Here is a 7,570-nt window from a genome sequence, read left to right on the forward strand (position 1 = left end):
AAAGGCAGGGGATTAACACTAGGTGGTAAGACATGGATACATTAAGGTTGAAGAGCCAGGGGTGAGACAACAGTGGCACAGGGTGCTGGAGAAAAAAGCAGTATAGACTGAGGTTATAACACATGGATAACTAAAGCAAAGAACTTAAAGTTGATGAGCAGAGTCAGGAGCAAAATTGTGTCAGGTAGCCATGTCTTTGCCAATGCCCAAAGCCAGTGATATAGGCAAGTGGAGAGATATTTAGTCTCACAGGCTGTGCTCCTAAGGGAAAGGGTCTTTGAGCTATGGGCACAAGAACCTTGAGCTACAAGGCAGGACACTTAGGAAGAGGCTCTATTGTCAGGGTATTGATTGGCAAGCAATTAAGTGTGCAGTCCTTAGACCAAGCCTTTATATTGGGTGAGCAAAGGCAGGAGCCAAATGAGACACAATGGGTAAAGCCACAAGTAAGGCCAGATATAAAGCCTGATGTGTAGAAGTGGTGTGTAATGCACATGGTCTAGGGGCATGGGGCAGGCAGGGCAGGGGGGACTAGGGGAGGGTGCTTGCTAGACAGGGTGCTAGGGAGCAGCTGGTCCATGGCAGGAGCCTTACGCCCTAGCCCATGGAGTTAACTGAGAGCATGAGCCTTCTGCACCAGCACAGGCAATTTACTCTTGATTAAGCAGGTCCAAACTTTGAACTGGGACAGGAACATCAGGAGTTTGTAAGGTCTAATAGTTACTCTCCCAGTGTACTGAGCTCTCTGCCCTGAGTCATCTGTTACATTTGTTTCTCCTGATGTACTGAATAAAGGTGTAGCAAGCTCCAGGGCTTTTGTCTTTGCTGCCCAGAGCAGCATTGATCAGGCCCAAAGCTCAGCTGCTTCTTTAAGTCTCATTTTTTCTCTCTTTTCTGTCTAATAAATTAATTTTCCTTGTGTTGTCACACCTTGCAGGAGACTAGGACATACTACAGGGGTTATAGTAATGTCCCCTTTCCCTGTTCCCAACATTTGGGGCTCAATGTGATGTGAATCAGATCCATGGGCAAACTCGCCTAAGACAAACTCAGAGTAAAAGAAGCAGCACATGGATTTCCAAGGATGATTTCCAGATGTGGACGAGGGACACTGGTGGTAAGTGTCACCAGCTGGGGGCAACCTTCTACCTTTACTGAGTTAAAAATATGGGTCAATCTCTGTCATTAGATTACTGTAACTTTGTCAAATTGCTTAAGTTGCTGCTAAAGCAAGCTATGTATCTGGTAAAAAAGGATGCTGTGATAAATTTCTTGAAAGACATAGAAATATACACCCCATCTTTTCCCCAGGAAGGGGCAATTAACCTATTAGCATGGGAACATGTTCTCCGTGAGGCTCTGCAAAGGGGTGATCATTGTTATAGCTGTCTCCGTGAAAAAATCACGCCATGAGAATGTCCAAATTAAAAGTCTTTTAATAGCTGGCAAGCTTGGGCTTGCAGTCAGAGTGGTCGCGGGTGGCTGTGCCATGCTCCATCTGGCTTACCCTGCCCACTTGCATCCAGGAGACTGTGAGGACCCCCCCACCTTCCCCGGGTATGCGCACCAGCCACCAGCTTAGCCTGCGGGGCACCTGCAACAACAATCCCCCTCCCCCTCCTCTGGCCTCTTGGCTGTGCAGCTACCTGGTTCCACACTACAGAGGTACAGGGGGACATAAAAGCCATTTTCCTGAGCTGCAGAAGTGAACAACAGAGAGAGCCTCTTTCAGGCTCCCTGATGAAAACTGAAGCCCACTGGAAAAGTGAAGAGAATCTCTGCAATAAAGGCACACCAGACTACCGTACTTGGTAAGTTGGAGGGATCATCACCTCCCATTTGAACCTGGACTATCTTCAGGGGAAAGACAGCTGGAACCTGTAATAGAACCTTGCAGGGTTCAACCCTGCAGGAGGATGGGGAGCTCAACTTGGGACTTGCAGCTAGAAATCTGCTTGAATCTCAGGGGTCTGCAACTGGTTTACTGAGACTCATTAACATATAACTGCACCCTTCTGCCCACATTGTTTATTGTGACAGCAGAGAGATACCCTGGAGGAGGCCCTTCATTTTTATCTTTTATTTGTTATTTTCAAAATTACCACTATTTTTTTGATCTTATTTTTGATTTTTTCTTCCTTTTCTACTCTTTTAAAATTTTTTCTTTTTCTCTTTTCTTTCTCTCTTTCTCTCTCCCTCACTCCCTTGCTGTCTCATATCGTTCTTCATCTCCCTTTGTGTTCCTGTTCTGGCCCTAATTCATATTTCTTCTTTATTTTTCTTTTCTTCTCCCTCCTCTCACCTGTGCCCTCTGACCTCACTGCTAACCTTCCCCTATCTATCTACCTATTCCTCCCTCCCCATCTCCTTCTAACTCTCCATCCTGAAGGGTAAAGTTGCTATATTGAAGAGTTTATTCACTATAAACATATGTTGGATTGGTCCTTGATCTTGATTTAATTCACAGAGTTAAAGGTGATAGGTTAATAACCACTACAAATTATCTATTCTAAAAGGTACTTGATGCTATTGTGTTGGTGATTGTATCACTTGGGCTAAGGTGTTGTGATTGATATAATCAGTTGTCCTCCCTGGAATAATGAAAATGAGACAGCCTCAGAGTCATTAGAGACTCAAAACCTAAAGACCAACTGTATCTGGAAGACACCTCTGAGAAGCAATCATTCCATAAGGGTTCTAAATACATCAACAAAGATACTTACAATAAGCAACTTCAAAGTATCAACCCAGGAACTAAACCAAGGACAGTACCAAAAACAAAAATGAGAAGACATTTAAGCAAGTCACAAACTCAAACTTCCACCCCACAAAAGGCGATTCTGAGGGAAACGAGGTGGAAAAGTCTGATAATCAACCACCTGGACACCTTGAACTGATAGCACAGGAAGTAACAAAACAGATGGATGAGGCTCTAGAAAAATTCAAAGCAGAAATAATCTCCCAGATAAATACAGAGATGGTGAGCGGAGTGAAAGACATGATTAGAGGCTCTAGAACAGAAACAGATAAAAAAAATAGATGAGTTCAAAAACATGCTGGAAGCCATGAATGCCCAGCATAAGAAAGAAATGGAAACCATGATCACCCAACATAATAAAGAAACAGAATCCATGAAACAGATTGAAACAGATATTCAGGAGATTAAAAACTCCACTGAAAGCATGCATAGCAGATTGAGGGAATCTGAAGATAGAATATCAGATATAGAAGACAGGATTGCAGTTAAGGACCATGAAAACAGAGATTTCTTAAAAATAGTAAGGGATCATGAGAAATTAATCCAGCAGCTGCTAGATGATGCAAAGAAGAATAAAATAAGACTCATAGGAGTCCATGAAAAAACACGAGAAAGTACAATTGACATAAAAAAACTGTTCACAGAAGTAATAGTAAAAAACTTCCCAGACAGAGGTGGAGAATTGGACATACAGATAAGTGAGGCATATATAACTCCAACCAGCCATGATCAAAAAAAATCTACACCTAGACACATAATAGTCAAGATTCCAGAAACCCAACAGAAGAACAAAATCCTACAGGCAGTTAGAGAAAAGAAACAAATTACCTACAAAGGAAAGCCCATCAGAATCATGGCAGATTTTTCAACCCAAACCCTCAAATCAAGGAGAGCCTGGAGTGGAGTATTTCAAGCCCTAAAAGAAAATAACTTCCGGGCCGGGGATTTAGCCCAGTGGTTCTGTCACCTGCCTCGCAAGCACGAGGACCCGAGTTCGATCCCTGGTACCAAAAAAAAAAACAACAAAAAACCAAAAACAAACAAACAAAAAAGAAAATAACTTCCAACCTAGACTGTTGTATTCTGCAAAATTATCTTTCAAAATCAATGGGGAAATTAGAAATTGAAAGGGAACAATACTTCCAAATTCAAATTTCAATTTCATTGAAGAGTTTAAAGACCAGTGGCAATAGTCTTCTCTAAATTTCTTGTAGAATTCAGCAGTGAAGCCACCAGGACCTGGGCTTTTCTTTGTTGGTAAATTTTTAATTACATTTTCAATTTCAATGATTGTAATTGGGGGTGTTTAGAATTTTTATATCTTCTCCTTCCACTTTGGTAATTTGTATGTATCTAGAAATCTGTCCATTTCTTCTGTGTTTTCCATTTTATTAGAGTACAGGTTCTTGTGGGGGGTCTTGCCCCCCCGCTAGAACTCTTGAGTGCCTTTTACGGACATATCCGGGCCTGCTGCAAATCTACCCGGCAACAAGGAAGTAGCCCCAGTACCCTCCTCTTGCTCCTCCCCTCTAGCCCTACGGTATATATGTTGTAGCAGCTTCCGCAATAAACGAGACTTGATCAGAAACCTGTCTTGTCTCCATCTCTCGTGTCCCCTGTCCTTTGTCATTCGCACCCCCCCTCTAGGGTCTCCGTTGACTTACCTGCGGGCCGGGACAAGTGGCGCCCAACGTGGGGCCGGAGAACGGGGGGATCCAGTGAAGAACGCTGCTCGGGGGCCCAATAAAATAAAATAGAAAAAAGAGGATTGCGTCTGACGTGAACCTGCCGTCTTTCCTGCACCTCGGTGAGTTGAGCAGCGATTATGGGACAGGGCATTAGCCAGCATGAGTTATTTGTACAAGGTCTTAAAGAAACTTTACAGGCACGAGGGGTAAAGGTTACAGTCAAACAGTTGTTAAAATTTTTTGATTATATTAGAGATCTCTGCCCTTGGTTTCCCGCCGAGGGTACCAATGACGAGAGGTGATGGAAAAGAGTAGGGGAGGCCCTTAAGGATTATTATGCTACTTGCGGACCAGAAAAGGTCCTGATCACTGCATTTTCTTATTGGAATCTTATTAATGACATTATCTCTCAAAAAACCAAAGATCCGGTGGTGGCTCAAGCCATCCAGGTCGGGGAGATAGCTCTCCGATCGGAGGAAGGGTCGATCATTCTCCCTCGGAGTGAGGAGTTTGTAAATACCCTGCGGGATGCCAAGATGGCACCGAGGCCCGAGCCCCTGCGGGACGGGACTCCCTCAAAGGATGAAGGAGAAGACTTGATGTCTTTTGATAGCGACGATGACTTAGACAAGAAAAAACAAAATGTTCTTGATGAGGGTTTACAGGCGGGCTCTGCCTCTTCCAAGCCTTTTAAAGAAAAGCTTCGGCGCTCCTCAGCTTCCGCCTCTGCTCTTTCAGCCCCTGCCTCTGACCCCGCCCCACCTGTTAAGGAGGTACCAGCCTTGTACCCTTCCCTCCGACACTTCAGAAACCCCCCTTCCCACAGAATGGTCCGGGGGAGGCTGACTGGACCCATCTTGAGGAGGAGGCAACCAGATATCGCAATCCTGATTGGCCACCCATAGTTCAGTGTCCGCCTCCTTATCTTCCAGAACCCAACACTCCCATTGCGCCCGCTTTGGCATGCCCTGTTGTTGATCCCCAAAAGGAACTCCGGGACAAAATAGAATTTCTAAAAGAACAGATAAGGTTAGAAAAGGAACATCAAGAACTTATTACCCAGCTTGAAGGCTTAAGAACAGGCAAAGCCCATGAAAATGTCTGTAGAGAAGACACCCTTAAGCCACGACCCCCCATTAGAGGGGCGACCCCCAGGGTGCCATCTGGATCAAGGGTACCCCTAGAACTTGAAACTGTGGAAGTCTTTCCTGTAACTGAGACTGCTGACGTACAGGGACAGGGGTGGAGACACCATAGTGGTTTTGATTTCAAGGTTATTAAAGAACTTAAAACGGCCGCAGCTCAATACAGGGCCACTGCACCTTACACCATGGCTATTTTAGAATCGGTGGCAGAAAATTGGCTCACCCCAATTGATTGGCAGACTCTGGCCCGTGCCACCCTTACAGGAGGTGATTATTTATTATGGAAATCTGAATATGTTGAAAATTGCCGAGATACTGCTAGACGCAATGCTCAGGTGGGTAATGGTTGGATACTTGATATGCTTCTAGGGGATGGGGCCTATGCTACCAGCGATCAGCAGATGCAATTTGATGCGGGGTTATATGCCCAGATTCAGACCGCAGCCACTAGAGCCTGGAGAAAGCTCCCTTCTAAAGGGGATGTGAGTGCTTCTCTCACCAATATCCGACAGGGGCCTGATGAGCCCTTCGCGGATTTTGTTCACCACCTGCTCACAGCAGCGGGTCGGATTTTTGGGAGCGCAGAAACTGGGACAGATTTTGTTAAACAGCTTGCTTTTGAAAATGCCAATGCTGCTTGCCAGGCCGCCATCCACCCTTATAAAAAGAAAACTGATCTCTCAGGTTACATTCCCTTTGCTCAGAAATTGAGACCGCCTACCAACAGGGACTTGCTATGGCTGCCGCCATGCAGGGTTACACGGTCAAACAGTTTTTGTCGCGCCGCCCAGGCAACAAGTGTTTCCGGTGCGGGACAACGGGTCATTTTGCCAAGGAATGTCAGGCCCCTAGGGCGTTGGCCCCTGGGGCCTCACTTCCGGGGCCTTGCCCTCGATGCAATAGAGGAAGACATTGGGCGAGAGAATGTAGGTCCAAGACGGACGCTCAGGGCCGGCCCCTCCCGCTTGTCCATAACCCGGATCAGGGAAACGGGAGAGGGCGCCAGCCCCAGGCCCCCGCACCCAAACAAATTTACAGGGCACTCAATTTTGCTCCAGCAAGCAACAATCCATTTCAGACCTCTTCAGAACAACAATGGGAAGTGCCGGACTGGATCTCAGTTCCACCGCCCACACAGTATTGACTCCAGAAATGGGGGTACAGGCCCTTCTGACAGGGGTTTTTGGGCCCCTGCCTCAGGAGACCTTTGGCCTTATAATAGGCAGAAGCAGCAGCACTATGGATGGGCTGCTGATCTACCCAGGGGTGATTGATAGTGATTATTCCGGAGAGATTAGAGTTATGGTTTCTTCCCCCAAAGTCATTAACACCATTCAATCAGGCCAGAGATTTGCTCAATTGTTACTCCTTCCCCTTCTCCCTACCTCTAATAAGGCTCTTAACAACGCCCGAGGCAGCCAGGGATTCGGCTCATCCGATGTCTACTGGTCGGAGATGCTTTCAGCACAGAAGCCTCTCATGACCTTATGGTTAGATGGGAGACAGTTTTCTGGATTGGTAGACACTGGTGCTGATGTAAGTATCATCAAAGGAGAAGATTGGCCTCGGGCGTGGCCATTAAAAGACACCCTCACCCATCTCAGAGGTATAGGTCAGAGTCAAAATCCTAAACAAAGTGCCAAAGATCTGACCTGGAGAGACCAAGATGGTAATCAGGGCACCATTCAACCTTATATCATCTCAGGGTTACCCATTAATCTATGGGGGAGAGACCTATTATCATAAATGGGGATGATTATTTCTAGCCCTAATGAAATTGTCACTATGCAGATGTTTAAAAATGGGTACGTTCCAGGAAAAGGGCTAGGTAAAAACTCTACAGGCATTATACACCCCATTGAGCCAGTCCTTTGGCCTCCCCGAGCAGGGTTAGGCCATTTTCCATAGGGGTCATTGACACTCCTGCGGTCCATACTGAAAAGATCACCTGGCTCTCAGATGATCTGGTATGGGTCGAT

The sequence above is a fragment of the Heterocephalus glaber genome, unplaced genomic scaffold (assembly GCF_053883595.1).
Source record: "Heterocephalus glaber isolate CG9 unplaced genomic scaffold, H.glaber_assembly_v1.0 deba00001806, whole genome shotgun sequence".
NCBI classification, from domain to species: Eukaryota; Metazoa; Chordata; class Mammalia; order Rodentia; family Bathyergidae; genus Heterocephalus; species Heterocephalus glaber.